The sequence below is a fragment of the Nyctereutes procyonoides genome, unplaced genomic scaffold (assembly GCF_905146905.1).
Source record: "Nyctereutes procyonoides isolate TBG_1078 unplaced genomic scaffold, NYPRO_anot_genome, whole genome shotgun sequence".
Taxonomy (NCBI): Eukaryota; Metazoa; Chordata; class Mammalia; order Carnivora; family Canidae; genus Nyctereutes; species Nyctereutes procyonoides.
In genome coordinates, this window is record NW_026575035.1 from 21,749,155 (window position 1) to 21,768,028 (window position 18,874).

Genomic DNA, 18,874 nt, shown 5'->3' on the forward strand with positions numbered 1-18,874 from the left:
ATCAAAAACCTCCCAAGACACAAGAGTCCAGGGCCAGATGGCTTCCCAGGGGAATTCTATCAAACGTTTAAAGAAGAAATAATACCTATTCTACTAAAGCTGTTTGGAAAGATAGAAAGAGATGGAGTACTTCCAAATTCATTCTATGAGGCAAGCATCACCTTAATTCCAAAACCAGACAAAGACCCCACCAAAAAGGAGAATTACAGACCAATATCCCTGATGAACATGGATGCAAAAATTCTCAACAAGATACTAGCCAATAGGATCCAACAACATATTATTCACCATGACCAAGTAGGATTTATCCCCGGGACACAAGGCTGGTTCAACACTCATAAAACAATCAATGTGATTCATCATATCAGCAAGAGAAAAACCAAGAACCATATGATCCTCTCATTAGATGCAGAGAAAGCATTTGACAAAATACAGCATCCATTCCTGATCAAAACTCTTCAGAGTGTAGGGATAGAGGGAACTTTCCTCGACATCTTAAAAGCCATCTACGAAAAGCCCACAGCAAATATCATTCTCAATGGGGAAGCACTGGGAGTCTTTCCCCTAAGATCAGGAACAGGACAGGGATGTCCACTCTCACCACTGCTATTCAACATAGTATTGGAAGTCCTAGCCTCAGCAATCAGACAACAAAAAGACATTAAAGGCATTCAAATTGGCAAAGAAGAAATCAAACTCTCCCTCTTCGCCGATGACATGATACTCTACATAGAAAACTCAAAAGCCTCCACCCCAAGATTGCTAGAACTCATACAGCAATTTGGTAGCGTGGCAGGATACAAAATCAATGCCCAGAAATCAATGGCATTTCTATACACTAACAATAAGACTGAAGAAAGAGAAATTAAGGAGTCAATCCCATTTACAATTGCACCCAAAAGCATAAGATACCTAGGAATAAACCTAACCAAAGAGGTCAAGGATCTATACCCTAAAAACTATAGAACACTTCTGAAAGAAATTGAGGAAGACACAAGGAGATGGAAAAATATTCCATGCTCATGGATTGGCAGAATATTGTGAAAATGTCAATGTTACCCAGGGCAATTTACACGTTTAATGCAATCCCTATCAAAATACCATGGACTTTCTTCAGAGACTTAGAACAAATTATTTTAAGATTTGTGTGGAATCAGAAAAGACCCCGAATAGCCAGGGGAATCTTAAAAAAGAAAACCATATCTGGGGGCATCACAATGCCAGATTTCAGGTTGTACTACAAAGCTGTGGTCATCAAGACAGTGTGGTACTGGCACAAAAACAGACACATAGATCAATGGAACAGAATAGAGAACCCAGAAGTGGACCCTGAACTTTATGGTCAACTAATATTCGATAAAGGAGGAAAGACTATCCACTGGAAGAAAGACAGTCTCTTCAATAAATTGTGCTGGCATCACTTGCCATCAGGGAAATACAAATCAAAACCACAATGAGATACCACCTCACACCAGTGAGAATGGGGAAAATTAACAAGGCAGGAAACAACAAATGTTGGAGAGGATGCGGAGAAAAGGGAACCCTCTTACACTGTTGGTGGGAATGTGAACTGGTGCAGCCACTCTGGAAAACTGTGTGGAGGTTCCTCAAAGAGTTAAAAATAGACCTGCCCTACAACCCAGCAATTGCACTGTTGGGGATTTACCCCAGAGATTCAGATGCAATGAAACGCCGGGACACCTGCACCCCGATGTTTCTAGCAGCCATGTCCACAATAGCCAAACTGTGGAAGGAACCTCGATGCCCATCGAAAGATGAATGGATAAAGAAGATGTGGTTTATGTATACAATGGAATATTACTCAGCCATTAGAAACGACAAATACCCACCATTTGCTTCAACGTGGATGGAACTGGAGGGTATTATGCTGAGTGAAGTAAGTCAACCGGAGAAGGACAAACAGTGTATGTTCTCATTCATTTGGGGAATATGAATAATAGTGAAAGGGAATATAAGGGAAGGGAGAAGAAATGTGTGGGAAATATCAGAAAGGGAGACAGAACATAAAGACTCCTGACTCTGGGAAACGAACTAGGGGTGGTGGAAGGGGAGGAGGGTGGGGGGTGGGGGTGAATGGGTGACGGGCACTGAGGGGGACACTTGACAGGATGAGCACTGGGTGTTATTCTGTATGTTGGTAAATTGAACACCAATAAAAATTAATTTATTAAAAAAAAGAAAATTAAAAAAATACCTTCCCACAAAATATTTATTAATTACAAAAAAGAATAACTTTGCAATAGGGAAACCAAGTGGACAGCAATTTAAACAACTGTTCTGAGTTAACCTCATCAGTAATGGAACAAATCAATAGCCTGTAACTGACCAAATTTAAGCTCATCAGGAATGGGACAAATCAATAGACTACAATGAGAAGAATGCGATAGCATTTTCCTTCACTGATATTCCCACCACAATTTTATAACCTGAATTTAGTCAAGGGGAAATATCGGACAATCCCAAACTGAGGGATATTCAACAAAATACTCTTCAGATGTGTCAAAGCCATGAAAGATGAAGAAACGTTACGAAACTGTCTCAGATTAAGAAAAACTAAAGAGACTTGATAGCTGGGTTAGTTTTCCATTGGTGCTGTAACAAATTACCACAAAATGAGAGATAAACTCGAGAAAGACCTACACAGATCCAGGACTTGCTGGCTTCAAAATCAAACTGTTCTTATTCCCATGATTTCTAAGATATCCAATTTGAGAAAAAGACTGCAAAGAAAAGATCAAATGTAAAGGAAGGACTGTAAGTCCCTTGTTAATATTTCAGTCCCTTGTTAATATGCTCAACCAGACAAAATGCCTTCTAAGGATCTTGAGATCCTTACTGCTTTAAACAACAGCGTTTCTAAGAATCTTCAGTTTGTTGTCCCTCAGCAGCCTAAGTGGAAGCCCACTCAATGACACTTGTGGAAATAATTTTTTTAATGGACTGGATTTTGTAAATTGATTCACAGGGAACTCGTAATGTTTTTAAAGGGATCATATCAGCATGAAATGAAGGGTTAGGAGGCAGTGCCAAAGGAAGAAGAATCCTTAAGTGTGTGTCTCACAGATCCTCTCCATTAAATGGTAGGACTTCTAAGAATCTTGAGTCTGTTGTCCCTCAGTCGCTTCATTTGAAGCCCAATCAATGAGATTTCTGGGTGTGTATTTCTAGAAGTTGATTTGTCTAAAAACCCCACAAAATATTTAAAGGCATTTGATCAACATGGACTGAACGGAACAGAGGCAGTACAAAATGAAGAGGACTTTTTACTCTCAAGACTCTTTGGGCAAGAAGCAAGCTGCCACAATTTCTTAGCTGCCAACAGGGCTGCATTTTATGGAAAAGAAAGGCTAACTCAGAAGGCAGAACCAGGACCCAGACCTAGGGTGAATCATCCCACATGCTGGACTGAGCTTAGTCGAGGCAACAGGTGCCTCACTGGGCTTCAGAACTGTACGGACTAGTGATTCCTGTGTGCTTCCTTCCTATTGTTCCCTTTTATGAATGAGAATTATTCTCCCATAGGGCAGTTATTCTATACTTGTCCCACCTTGTTTGTTGGATGTTTAGTTTTCAGGTCTCAGATTGAGAGAGGCTGTACTTGGGATGCTGTCATCAAGAGCAGCATTGAGGGCAGCCAGGGTGGCTCAGCGGTTTAGCGCCGCCGTCAGCCCACGACGTGATCCTGGAGACCTGGGATAGAGTCCCACGTCAGGCTCCCTGCGTGGAGCCTGCTTCTCCCTCTGCCTGTGTCTCTGCCTCTGTGTGTGTGTCTCTCATGAATAAATAAATAAAATCTTAAAAAAAAAAAAAGGAGTAGCATTGAGGCCAGCATCCCCTGGAGCATACTCCACATCTGAACCAAATTTAGAAAACAAGATTCTGGACCTCAAACCTGAGTCTGTTCTGTAACAGATGACACTTTTAGGGATATTGGGAAGATTGTATGTAATTTGCATATAAGTACATAATTTGAAGCAGAGAGTCAACTGTGGCACATTTAAAACATGCCCACAAAATCTTTGATATTCCTTCTATCAAATGATGAGATCCCCTTTACTTAAACTGTAATGACCTTAGTGACTCAGTTCTAAGAAAAAGAATGCAGCATAAATGCTGTCTGAGAACTGTAGGGCTAGGTCATAAAAATGATACAGCCTTCTTTTGGCTCAGTCTCTTAAGATACACACCTTAAGGACTTGAAGTACAAGTCCTTAAGTCACACACCTTAAGTGCCCTGAGCTGGCTTTTAGAAGTCCATCTGCCTAAAAGGTACCCTGAAGAAAAACTACATGAACAAACAGGAGCACAAGGAGCCCCAGTCCCAACTATTTATTCCCAACCCAGATACTTGAAGGTGAGTGAACCTCCACGTGGTACCATTCCTCGGTTTTCCAACCACAAACTGGCCCCTTTGAGCCCTGCACTATTGCAGACTCATGAAGAAAAGAGAGAACATCAATGCTGCTGCTGTTTTCAGCCACTACATTTGGGGATGCAATAAATAACCAGAACAATTAACTATTGATCATCAAATACATTTGAAGTTTCTTGCCACATTGTTACATAAAAATAATTTTCTTTCTTTCTCGGTGTTAGATCTCTTCATATGTTTTGTAATTTGACTAACAGTCTCATTTTGAGTGAGATATTTGAGGTTTGTTTTTCTCTTCTCCCTGTTTTATTTATTTATTTATTTATTTATTTATTTATTTATTTAAGAGGTTGAGAGCACAAGCAGGGGGAGTGGCAGAGAGAGAGGGAGAAGCAGGCTCCCTGCTGAACAGAGAGCCCCATGCGGGACTTGGCTCCATCCCAGGACCCTGGGATCATGACCTGAGCCGAAGGCAGACAGATGCTTAAATGACTGAGCCACCCAGGTACCCCATCTTCTCCGTTTTTGGCCCCTCACTGTCTGCCTGTTTTACAGTTGTCTCCATTCAAGGTCCCTTCCCTATGACCCCTAGTTCACAATAGTTCTTATAATATTTGATTGGGCTACTGTCACATGATGATTAATTGGTCACATTACAGGTTCATCCCTTAGGCATGATTTGGTTCCTAGTCTCAGAGATGGTTGTGTCTGTCATCCCTCCAGGCTCCCCACTTCCATAAACCCATAGCCCTACATGGTAGACAACAGCTGCCTTTAGGGAGAACGAGGCATCTCCCCTCTAGCTCCTGACCTCAAGCAGGATCCTGGCTTTTGTCCCCCTCATTTAGGTATAAAACTTTCATAGAAGTACCCAATTTACCTAGGATCCAAACGGCTGGCAGCCACTGCCAACCTGTAAATCCAAAACCCAGGTAACATGTGGTTTCAGTGCTACACACTGCTTTGCATTTCTGTACTGTGTGTGGTTTCTAGGGATGTTATTTTGTCTTTCAGCCAGATCATGTCTTTTTTCCTATATTTATGTGTTGTCTATTATCATTATGTGTTTAGGGCAGACAGAGGGCATTGAAGCATGACATCATTGCCCCATAGTGACTTGTGGTTCCCTTCCTGTTCCTTCAAGGAGAGCTAGGCCATCGTTTGCCATTGGGGTGGTTCAAGTCAGGCACTTGTTCATCACATGAGGACACTAGTTGCTACAGAAATTAAATAAAGGCTTTACTTGACTCATATAGTTCATACTTGAGAACTGCATGAATATTAACACAGCCCAATGTATCTGTCAGACAAAGATTTCTGATTACTGTCTCTGCCCTGCCATCGGTTATGGGAAATACAAGCTATGACCTTGATCACTTATCACTACTGACATTGCAGAGCCCACTTCACCTGCCCCATCTTGTACTAGAATTTTTGGCTTAGAGGGAACAGCCAGGAAGGCACTTTTTGAAGATTCTGGCACTTCCCTTGCTAGCTTGACACATTCTCCAGCCTTGTTCAGATGTGCAAGGATTCAGAAAATATAAGAACCATGTAACCTCTCTGAGGTAAACACTTGGAGAATCTTCAAACTCTAGTTTCAAACCAGTACATGAGATGAGAGGCAGAGCAAAACGTGGTGAGCACTAGACTCTATTATAGATGACAAGAACGTCACTTGGAGCTCATAATGTAAGTCAAGTAAGTATTCTTGAAATAGAAGAATAATTTTAGACTGTGCCTAGACATCTTAAACTATTTCAGCAAGGCCAGCAGCTAGGCAGAGATAAGCACTGGAAAGGCTTCGTTGGTGGGAAGAGGTAGGAAAGTGTCTTAGGGTGAGAAGAGTACATTTATTATTTTGTTCTAATGTCATAATGGGAAAATAATTGTGATTTCAAGATCACAATGGTAATTGCTAGGAGCACTAGAAAGGACAGCAGAACTCTGAAACTAATGAGGGAGAAAGTTGACCAAGTCAGTGAGAATAAGGAAGGGAGGGGCGCCTGGGTAGCTCAGTTGGTTGGTTAAGTGTCTGTCTTCAGCTCAGGTCACAGTCCTAGGATCGAGGGTCCTGCGATCGATCGAGCCCCACATCAGGCTCCCTGCTCAGCGGGCAGTCTGTTCCTCTGCCCCTCTGCCCACTTGGGCTCTCTCTCACTCTCTCAAATAAACCAAATCTTTTTTTAAAAAAAGAGTAAGGGGCAGCCCGGGCGGCTCAGCGGTTTAGCGCCACCTTCAACCCAGGGTGTGATCCTCGAGACTGGGATCGAGTCCCTGTGTGGAGCCTGCTTCTCCCTCTGCCTGTGTCTCTGCCTCTCTCGTACTCTCTCTGTGTCTCTCATGAATAAATAAATAAAATCTAAATAAATAAATAAATAAATAAATAAATAAATAAATAAGGAAGGGAAAAAGAAAAGAAAGACAAATATAAAATATTAAAATAAGCTAGAAAATTTGATTTTTATCCAGTTATGACATCAAATGCAAATTGTATGAATCCCTAAACAAAAGACTTTTTAAAAAGGAATATATTTTCTATTAAAACCTGAGAGAGGGAATCCCTGGGTGGCTCAGCAGTTTGGCGCCTGCCTTCGGCCCAGGGCGTAATACTGGAGTCCCGGGATTGAGTCCCACGTCGGGCTTCCTGCATGGAGCCTGCTTCTCCCTCTGCCTGTGTCTCTGCCTCTCTCTCTCTCTCTGTGTGTGTCTCTCATGAATAAATAAATAAAATCTTTTAAAAAAGAAACAAACCTAAGAGAAAAACAGCTAAAGCTTCTTGTCATAGAATAGTGGTGAAATCTGAGTTTGCTTATAAATATTGGGAAAAGACTGGCTAAATGGAACTAGTTAATGGAAATGAAACAAATTAATAAGTGAAAAAAGAGAATTAATTGTAAGTTCATAAAACCTGCAAACATGAGAAAATTAGTTAAGAACAAACCCCAAAGTTAAATGTATACTAAATATAAATTTAGAACATCAGTTGTGAATGCAAATGTAGTAAGTGGGTTACTTTCTCCTATAAAAAGATACACACTGTCACAAGGGAACTTTTAAAACTTATAAATGCTGTTTACAAGAAACACACTTAAAGCCAAGGGATAAAGTAAGATTAAAAATAAACGAATTTTCCTTTTTTTTTTAAGACTTATTTATTTTAGAGAGAGAGAGAGCAGTAGAGGAGAGGCAAAGGGAGGGGAGGGAGAAACTCAAGCAGACTCCCTGTTGAGTGTGGAGCTTGACATGTGGCTCAATCTCACAATCCTGAGATCATGCACTTAGCTGAAATCAAGAGTCAGACGTTTAACAGACTGTGTCACCCAGAAGCCCCAAACTTCTCCTTTTTTAATATCCAGGAGGATGTAAGGAAACTAAGAAGGACCTATATTGATGATACAGCAAGAAGTGGCTCTTGATAAGATAGAAAAACAACAAGAACAAAAGACAAATTTTCTGAGTCTATAATTTTACCCATTTCCAACTACAGGGGGGTGCCAATGGAAGTTGTGCTCAAAAGTGTTTCATCATATGCTGCTTATAACTTTATTGTAATTTCTCACATTTAACTCCTTACCTGAGTATTTTTTATTTGATGTTTCACAGTAGCTGGTGTTTTTTTTTTTAACTCTGTATCTATTTTTGGACAATAGGAGGAAAATAAAAATTAAGTCAACATATTTTTTTATTTAATTATTTATGGGTTCCATAGTAACAATGCTATAAATATTCTTCCTGGTATTGGGAATGAAAATTGGCAAGTACACATTACAGTTATCTATATATGTGAGAATAGTAGCAACAGTCCAATGTTTAATGATTAAATTGGTTAGAAAGATAATCAGGATGGACAGATAAAAAGACAAGTAGGTAGGAACAGAAATAGACAGATGATAAATGATAAAGTGGATCTGATCCTCCCAGTAATGTACCTTCAAAGTCAGACAATAACAAATTAAGTGTATTAGTAGGCCCAACACCAGGAGGAATGATACCATTTATATGTAGTATGTGGCATTCTTTATGGTTTACAAACACTTCCACAGTCATTACCTTCCTTCATCCTGACAAAAGGTAGGGCATGTATTATCTTCATTTTACAGATTATAGATAACTGTCAGATAAAAAAAATGAGAAATAGATACTGAGTACAAACAAAAAAGTCATCATAAGTGGCATTATTATTATCAGAAGACATAGATTTAATATTAAAATCTTCAAAAAGGAAAAACATAAAGTAACAATGCATAATTTTTTAAACAAGATAGAATAGTTATAATTTTGTTGCACCAAAAAGGCATGGTAGCTAAATATGTAAATGGCAGTTAGAAATGCAAGAACTTCATTCTAAAAATTATATTAAAATGAGTGCAATAATTCTCTCAGAATTAGATACAAAAGATAAAAATAAGAAAGGACACAACATCAAATAACATAATCGAACTGGATGTGATATTAAATGAAACTCTATCATTTGAGGGGATCCCTGGGTGGCTCAGTGATTTGGTGCCTGCCTTCGGCCCAAGGCGTAATCCTGGAGTTCAGGGATAGAGTCCCGCATCGGGCTCCCTGCAAGGAGCCTGTTTCTCCCTCTGCCTGTGTCTCTGCCTTTGTCTCTCTCTGTGTTTCTCATGAATAAGCAAATAAAATCTTTAAAAAAAAAAAAAACTTTATCATTTGAAAAAGGAATACACACACACATATGTGTGTGTCCAGAAATCACAGAATCTTTTATGCATTTGGTCAAAAAGAAAACACATTTTTATTTTATTTTTTTAAAGATTTATTTATTTATTCAGAGATCGTGAAAGAGAGGCAGAGACACAGGCAGAGAGAGAAGCAGGCGCCATGCAGGGAGCCCAACTTGGGACTCGATCCTGGGTCTCCAGGATCACACCCCGGGCTGCAGGCAGTGCTAAACCACTGCGCCACCGGGGCTGCCCAGAAAACACATTTTTAAAAGTATAATTGTTAGGGCCACAATTTCGTAATAAAATTAGAAATAAATAATAAAAGTAAAACTTTAGAAAATCTGTAATTCCTTCAAAACTAAAAAATATCCCAAATATTTGTTGGACTAATGAAGAAATCCAAACTGAAATCGCAACCTACCTTAAAAAAAAAAAAAGTTAAGAAAAGGAGAATTTGTCATAGCAAAACCTCTGAGTCACAGTTTAAGTTGTCCTGAAAAATATTTGACACTTGTAATTCCTTCATTATTAAAAGATAAAGACAGAAAATAAAGAAACTTCGTGTTTATCTATGGGCGAAACTGGTAGTTGTCCTTCAAAATCAATTCTCTCCTCTTACCACAGTAAAAGAGTAGCTGGGCATGTGGCACGTCTAGCTGGTGCCCAAGTACACTACCTTCTCATGAGTCCCTTGCAGTTAGATGTGGCCATGTGACTAAATTTTCAAATGTGAGTGGAAGTGTTATGTTCCACTTCTAGGAACAGGGAGCATGCCTCTCCCCCATTTTCTTTCCCCTCCCCACCAGCTGGAAGAAGGCATGGTGGTCACCCACTTTTGATTGTGTATACAGAACACTGCCTTAAAGCAGTATCAGCCATGTTTTTCTGAAAAAGGCCAAAGAGAAAATATTCTAGTTTTGTGGGCCATCTGGTCTCTCATGACTACTCAGTTCTGCTGTTGAAGCTCAAAAGTAAAATATAGGCAGAAGGTAAACAAAGCAGTGCGGTTGCATTGCAATAAAACTTTACTCCTAAAAACAGGTAACAGTAAGGAACGTCCTTCATGTGGTATGCTGGCCCCCGCCCCAGAGAATGGCAGAGTTTTCCCATTTGCTTATGTTCCTGAATGACTTTTTGGAATAGGCCACTTACCCACCTGAGATTATTCCATGAAAGAGAATAACAAAGAAGTCTTGGGATCATACCCTGCTCCAAAAATTTAGCCATCATCCTAACATGTAAATTTTGAATTGAATTGTTGGCATTACTTTAGATCTTGAAGATTTTTCATAGGTCTTTTCCCTAAAAGTCTTTTCACTTTATGTTTTCCATATAAGTCCTTGATTCATTTTTAGTTAAATTTTGTATAAACTGTGAGACTTAGCAAAATATTATTTTTATTTGTTTGCTTTTAGTTTTTTGCTCTTAGATGTCCAATTGCTCCAGCATTCATTTATTGAAAAGGTTATCTTTGCTCTTTTGAATTTATCTTGAGTCTTTGTCAAAAATTGGGCATATTTGTGTGGATCTATTTTTGTGTTCTCTGTTCTGTTCAATTGATCTGTGTGTTTATTCCTCCAATACTACAGGGTCTTAATTTCTATAGCTATATGATCAGTCTTGAAATGGAGTAGACTAATTCTTCTGATTTCATTCTTCCTTACCAAAACTGTTTTAGCTCTTCTGGCTTCTGTACATTTCTATATACATTTTTGAACATTCTTTATATGTACAAAATGATCTTGCTGGAAATTTGATAAGAATTGTATTAAACCTATCAGTTTGGGGAGAAATGACATCTTTACAATGTAATATTCCAATCCCTGAACATAGTATATGTCTCCATTTATTTAGGCCTTCTTTGATTTCTTCCATCAATATTTTATAGTTTCTAACAAACAAATCCTGTACATGTTTTGTTAGATTTACATGTAAATATTTCTGGTTTTTTTGAGAGACTGTAAATGGGACTGTATTTTTAATTTTGGTGTGCATGTGTTCATTGCTAGTATGTAGAAATACAACTGATTTTTGTATGTTTATCTTGTATCCTATGAACTTGCCAAACTCATTAATTCTAAGAGTTTTGAGTAGATTTTTGAGGTTTTTCTATATAGATAATAAACATGTCGTCAACATATAGGAGCAATTTTATTTCTTCCTTTCCAATCTCTGTGACCTTTCCTTTACTCTTCTTACCTTATTATATGGGCTAGAACTTTCAGCATTTTGTTAAATAAGGGTGGAAGAGCAGTCATAAGGATCATGTCTTATACCTTATTCCCAATCTTAAGAGAAATACCTCTAGTCTTTCACCACTAAGTATACTATTAAGTGTAGATTTTTATAAACGTACTTTATTAAGTTGAGGAAGTTCCTTCTATTCCTAATATGTGAAGAGTTTTATTATGAATAAATCTTGAATATTTCAAATTTTTTCTGCATCAATTAATGTATGAATGTGACTTCTTATTCAGCCTGTTGATGTGGTGGACAATATTGTTTGATTTTCAAATATTGAACTAGCCTTGCATTCCTTATATAAATATCACTTGGTCATGGTGTACAATTCTTTTTGTAAGTTGCTGAATTCTATTTGTTAATATTTTGTTAAGGATTTTTGTATCAATGTCCATGAGGAATATTGGTCTATAGTTTACTTTTCTTATACTGTCCTTGGTTTTGGTATCAATGCAATACTCACTTCATAAATGAATTAGAAAATGTTCCCTCCTCTTGTATCTTCTGGTATAGATTATGCAGAGTTTCATACAATTTTTCTTTAAACCTTTGAAAGAATTCTCCAAAGAAGCCATCTGTGACTCAAGAATTCTTCTGGGAAAGTTTTAAAATTCAGAATTTAATTTCCTTAATACTTACAGAGCAATTCAAATTATGCATTTCATATTGGGTAAATTATGGTAATTCATTTTTTGAGGAATTGGTCTACTTCATTTAATTTGTGAAATTTATATATAGAGAATTGTTTGTAATATCTCTCATCTTTTTTATGTTTGTAAGATCTGTAGTAACATTTCCTATTTCAATCTTGATATTGGTAATTCGTGTCTTTTTCTTATACGTCAGTTTTACTTGAAGTTTGTCCACTTTTTTGATCTTCTCAGAGAGCTAAGTTTTGTTCAGTTAATTTTCTCTATTGTTTTTCTGCTTATAATTTCATTGTTTTGTGATCTCTTTTATTTCCTTCCTAAGCATCTCTTGGGTTCATTGCTCTTCTTTTTCTAAGTTCTTTCTTTTTTAAGATTTTATTTATTTATTCATGAGAGACACACAGAGAGAGAGAGAGAGAGAGAGAGAGAGAAGCAGAGACACAGGCAGAGGGAGAAGCAGGCTCCATGCAGGGAGCCCAATGTGGGACTCGATCCCAGGACTCCAGGATCACACGCTGGGCTGAAGGCAGGCGCCAAACCGCTGAGCCACCCGGGATCCCTTTTTCTAAGTTCTTGATGTAGACCATTAATCTGAGATTTTTCTTATTTTATAATGTGAACATTTAGTGTTACAAATTCTTTCTTAGCACTGTTTTAGCCATGTTCCACAAATTTTGAATATGCTGTATGCATACCAGTTCAATGTGTTTTTTTTTTTAAATTTCCTTTGAGATTTTTCCTTTGAAACATGGATTATTTTCAAGTGTGTAATTTAGTTGCCAAGTGTTTGGAGGTTTTCCTGTTATCTTTTTGTTATTCTATTCTAGTTTAATTATATTATGATAAGAGAACAGACTCTGATTGGTTTCAATTTTTTTACATTTGTTGGGGTTTGTTTTCTGGATTTAATCTTCTTGACATATTCCACAGACACTTGAAGAGAATGTGTATTCTGTTTTTGTTAGGTAGAATATTCTATCTATGTCCATTTGAAATAATGGAGTACAAAGAAATATGTTGAACTATACCGTGAGTATGCAATCAGTAAAATCCAGGCTAGTGAAAGTCTATAGATAAAATGGCCCACATGCTTCAAAGGATAATTTGTAAAGAAAAAAATGGGATAGAGAGGGAATCTGCAGATTAAAGACCTTAAAATACATAACAGGGTAAATAAAAATAATGTGTGATATTATCCATAGGGTCTGGGAATGGACACTATGGGTGATAAAAACCATTAAATACACACACACACACACACACACACACACACACACACACACACACATATACCATGGAAGTGATTACTATAAAAGTCAGGGTAGTGGTTACTTTGGAATAGAGAGGGTTATAATGGGATACACGGAGGGGTTACTGGGATGGCTGGCAACATTTTATACATTAGCTGGTAGTTTTATTTCTTGACTTGGGTGGTAGTTACAAGCAGTGATGTGTTGGTGTTTAACAACTGGCTCTCCAAGGGGAAAAGAAAGTCTGGACTTGTAGCATTTCCTGATTTCCATCATGTAAACACTACCACCATGGCCAATTTTCAAGCTACCAACATGATGTCATTGTATGAGGAGCTGGGAAGAAATTGCACAAACATCTCTGTGGGGACTGTGAACCAGCTCCAGCACAGCACTGGGAGGCTGTGTTCCTTGTAATAACTCACTGAGCTGTACATTTATTTTTTTAACATTTTAAAGCTAAAAAGATAAAAAGATAAATTTAAAACAATAGCACTAGATGCTAGGATGGAACAGGAAATATGCAAAATGAGCCTTGACCATCTTTTAGTGTCAGAAAGAAAGGAAGTGCTCAAAATAGAAATAAAGAACCTGTAATGATAGGGGTATGTCAAAGGGATACAGTAATCAATTTAAAAGGTTCCCAATGGTCAAAGCTGGAATGATTTGAGCAACAAGATAAAGTAGTATTGGATAATAACCCAAAGTGTAAAGTAAATATCCATGACTGCATACTGATATAAATAAATGATTGAATATGGGGGAGAACAGATACATCTGTTGTGCAGAAGAATCCAAATAATTTATGTATATATGCAACCACATAATTCCTGCCTCTTAAGGAAAGGCTGCACATAGTAACTTCTTTCCAATGAGTACAGTACGGAAAAGGAGGGGCACTTAAAATAGTGACTTCGCAGTAGAGAAACATAAACACTACCTCAGCTATGTGAACAAGGTCAACATCAACAGAGATAAGTCATGTTGATATTTTACATCTTTGGTATGATATGATGAAAATGGCACTTTACTTCGTAGTCTTCCTTCCAAAAATCCATAACCCCAGTCTAATCATGAAGAAAACATAAGACAAATCCCAAATGGGGGATATGTTACACAACACTCTTTAAAACTGTCAGGATCAGGGGATCCCTGGGTAGCTCAGTGGTTTAGCACCTGCCTTCCACCCAGGACATGATCCTGGAGTCCCGGGATCCAGTCCTATGTCAGGCTCCCTGCATGGAGCCTGCTTCTCCCTCTGCCTGTGTCTCTGCCTCTCTCTCTCTGTGTCTCTCATGAATAAATGAAAAAAATCTTCAAAAAAAAAAAAAAAAAAAAAACAACTGTCAGGGTCATCAAATACAAGGAAAGTCTAAGAAACTGCCCTAGGCAAGAGGAGCCTAAGTAGACATGATAAGTAAATGTAATGTATCCTAGATGGGATCCTAGAACAGAAAACAGACATCAGATAAAAAAACAAATAGGGTCATCTGAATAAAGTATGGACTATTGTTAATAATGTACCCATACTTGTCATTAAATGTGTATGCTGTTAGTAATAGGGGAAACCAAGTGTGGATTATATGGGAACTCTCTGTACTATTTTACAATTTTTCTATAAATGTAAAACTGTTCTAAAATTAAAAGTCTAAAGTTAAGTAGAATTTTAAGCTCTCTGTATACTCTGCATCTCTTCCTTATGAAAACCACATATTCAGGCTAACTCATGTCTCCTAAAACTTGTGACTCCAAGCCTCAAATGGGTACTCCGTGATGTCTGGCAGTCTTACTATCTTGTCCTGAACAAATTTCTCTGCCTTTCTCCAAGCCACATTTCCTCACTGCTCACATCTCTTCCATACTGCTCCCCAGCCCAGTCCCAGCTAGTGGTCCTGCTTCGTGTTTTACCAAGAAAATAGGAACAAACAGAAGAGAATTTCCACATGTTTTGACCACTGAATCTAACCATCTACCTCATCTGCACTCTGCCTTCCCTCCTGTTAAAATAAATGAACTGTCCATACACCTAAGACCAGTTACTCCATTTCTGCACTGGATCCCATCTACCCGCCCCCCAACACACACACTTCATTAAAGTAAAATCATTCTTGTCCCCCTTTGTATAGGATCGTTACCACCAACAATGTGTCGTGTAAATGTGGTGCACTATCTTGATCCCATATTTCCCTCCTGCCTACCCCCTACTTTTCTATTCTTTACAGCAAAGGGCTCTAAAGGAATTATCTATATTCACCATCACTAGTGTTTTAAAATATAGCACATTAATAGGAAATTTGAGGTATGGTAAGGCCAACAGATCAGAAAATGACTACCATTGAAAAGATAGTTTGTTACTCATAGTTCCTAAAGGCAGATGAATGTTACGCCATCAGGGGCCCCTGGGGAAGCACTGGGAGGTAAGGAGGCAGAGAGAGAGGGAGCCACTATGGACCAGAGCCTTATTGTGGCTTCCTCAGGAAGGAACAGGGCAGGCAGGATAAGCAGGCTTAGGATTGCTCCAGTGGGCTCTGGGGCTCAAAGTATCCCTGGTTGTCTGGTACTTGGCCCTGGGTGATCTGGAGAGAGGATAATGGCCCAGAATGTGAGAGGTGGGGATATGGGCTCTGGACCAGTTGGCTTATACTTGAAAAGTATGCTCAGGAGCGCATTGTTTAGTATCTCTAGGAACCGGTAACCCTGAGCAGACCATCCAAGATCAGTAAGGTCCCAGATGCCAAGCAACAGCATGTAAAAAACACAGTCAGGCTTTCTTCCTACTACTATTGGCTTCTACATTCTGGTAATAACACCTTAATCCTCCTGGATGTTTTTCTTACCTCAATGGCCACTCCTCACTTTCCTCTGGTGGATCTTCCTCCTCAGCCCAACCTTCAATCTTCATAAATAGCCCCAAAGTTTAATGCTCTTCTCATTTCTGTCTTCACCAGTCCTCATAAGGCATGCTACATGGACCCCTGTGGTCTCTGAGAGGTCCCCCCTCAGGAACTCCATGAAATGAGAACTGAATTTCCTGTTTCACTCAGTTGGTATTTGTGCCTATGATGCAAAAGGAAAGGCGGGCAAAAGTGCTGGTACCTTAGCATGAGTCAAGGCAATAGTGCCAAACCTGCTAGTAGGTATTCTTTCTTCATTGCCTAACACTCACAATAAAAACAACAAAAGAGGCAGTTTCACTTACAAATATCTCCAATATGGTACTAAAAAGTTTCACTTATATGAAATCTCAATATGTTAATAATCTGTGTGATTAAATAGGAAACTTTGCTTCCTTTTACTTATTTATTTTTTAGAATTACTACCTTTTATTTATTTTTTTAAATATTTTATTTATTTATTCATGAGAGACCCAGAGAGAGAGGGAGGGAGGCTGAGACATAGCCAGAGAGAGAAGCAGGCTCCATGCAGGGAGCCCGATGTGGGACTCGATCCCGGGACTCCAGAGTCATGCCCTCAGCTGAAGGCAGATGCTTAATCCCTGAGCCACCCAGGCATCTTGAATTACTACCTTTTAATAGCCTAATTATCTATACCTGTGTCTATATCTATATATTCATCATTACCCAGTCATTCATTGATGGATACTTAAGAAAGTAATCCTGTCTGCCATTTTAGACATCATTGGATGGACCTTGTGAGCATTCTGCTAATGAAATACATCAGGCAAAGAAAGATACATATTGTATGATCTCACTTATTTGTGGAATCCAAAGGGAAAAAAAACTCATAGAAAAAGAGACCAGATCTGTGGTTCCCGGAGGCAGGAGGTACAGGATAGGGAAGGGAGAATTGGAGGAAGGTGGTCAAGTATACTTCCAAGTATAAGGTAAAAAATAAGTATGAGGGTTGTAATATACAACATGCTGACTAGAGCTATGCCACTGCTGGGTGGTATGTGAAAGTCATTAGAAAAAATCTTAAGAGTTCTCACCACAAGGAAAAAAATATTTTTTCTTTTTCTTTTTTTGGGGGGGATCTATATGAGATGATGGATGTTAACTAAACTTATTTTGGTAATCATTTCACAATATATGTAAGTTGAATCATTACACTGTACACCTTACACTTATATAGTGCTGTATGCCAATTATGTCTCAATAAAATGGTGGGGGCAGTACATACTGGAAAAAGGAAAGTGAGCTTAAATAGATTGTAACACATCAATATAATGGGTAATATATAGATAAAAACCAATCGGTAGATCTCTGTGCACTGACATGGAAATTCCTCCAAGATATAATGTAAGTAGAAAGTAACATTCAGAACAAGATGCATATTGTACCACCTTTCGTGTAAAAATAGAGAAAAATAATAAAAAATAATAATAATGAGGCTCTGTATCAGTGTCCACTTGGATATGCATCAACTCTTAAAAGATACATAGAATCTAGTAACAATGGTTTCCATGGTGAGGACAGAGACGCAAGCAGGAAGAGGCAGACTTTTCCGTGTCTATCATTTTATACTTACAGAAATATTACCTATTGGAAAATTAAATAAATACACCTTTTACATTGTGGAGGGTGCAGAATATAAAAGATAGATTCTGAGCCCAAAAAGTTTGAGAACCTCTGATCTCACACAAATCCCCGGTGAACCCGGGGATGGTTCCAGAACCAGTTTGCCATAATCTCACGTAACAAAAGTGAAAGAATTCTATTCACATTATGATGAGAAAACTCTTACCCTTTAGGGTGATGTCCTTAAGGAAAGCACAGTGGACTAGGTACATATCCTCATCAATAACCACAACAAAATAGCAAAATACCGACCAGGCGGTTACAAGGGACCACTATTATAACAACCTTTGCAAGCCCTAAACCCCTCAATGAATATAAACAGGCATTATGTTTCAGCTCTTCCTCTTGAATCCAGGTCCTTCCTTCTCCTCCTATCCTCCCAGCAACTTTTCCTTTTTTGCCCCATCTGGCACAAACTAGTCTAGAAATCCCTGGCCCTGGGCTGCCTGGGTGGCTCAGTCAGTTAAACCTCGGACTCTCAGACTGTTGATTTTGGCTCAGGTCATGATCTTCAGGGTCCTGGGATCCAGCCCCACTGGGCTCTGTGCTGAGCCGGGAGTCTGGGCTTCTCTCTCTCTCCCTCTCCCTCTGCCCCCCCACACCCGCTCTCTTTTTCTCTCTCTCAAGTAAATACATAAATCCTTTTTAAAAAAGAATAGGACAGAACTCCCCAGCCCTAACTTTGGCGTGGCACAGGACAGGAAAGTACCCGGTCAGCTGGGGTCAGGGAATGCCAGTTGTGTCCAAAACTGTGAACCACCACCTGGTCTTTTGGCTGGTGGAGCCTCCCTGACCGTCTTACCCAAGTCACATCACCTTCCTGAGCATTCCCAGGGCATTGCTTGCACTTCGTTCTCGGCCTTCTGCATGTCCCATCTGCTGGTGTGCTTAGTGGACGGGAAGCCTGCCTCTGTGATCACGGTCCACATCTTTCCTTCAGCCCCACTCTTTTCCAGCTGGACCTAAAACCACAAAGTTCTAAAATGATCCTGAACCTCTGGGAGTGCCTTATGGGCCAGCAGCCCTGGGCAAGGGGCAGGGGGGGCTCCTCTAATTCGAAGGTCAGTGTTACTAGAATGCCCTCCCAGTTGGCTCCCTTCCTCCAGGCTTG

At 39.0% G+C, this 18,874-nt stretch overlaps 1 long non-coding RNA gene across 1 annotated transcript in view; it reads right to left on the bottom strand.

The window, feature by feature from the left end:
- The window catches only part of LOC129505379 (uncharacterized), a 39,099-nt gene extending 20,478 nt beyond the window's left edge, over positions 1–18,621 (bottom strand). Inside the window, exons 1-2 of the long non-coding RNA XR_008663514.1 lie at positions 18,580–18,621; positions 16,063–16,282 (exon numbers count right to left, since the gene is read on the bottom strand). This is a non-coding gene — a long non-coding RNA (uncharacterized LOC129505379). The remainder of the gene's footprint in view (positions 1–16,062; positions 16,283–18,579) is intronic.
- Positions 18,622–18,874: the final 253 nt, after the last annotated feature.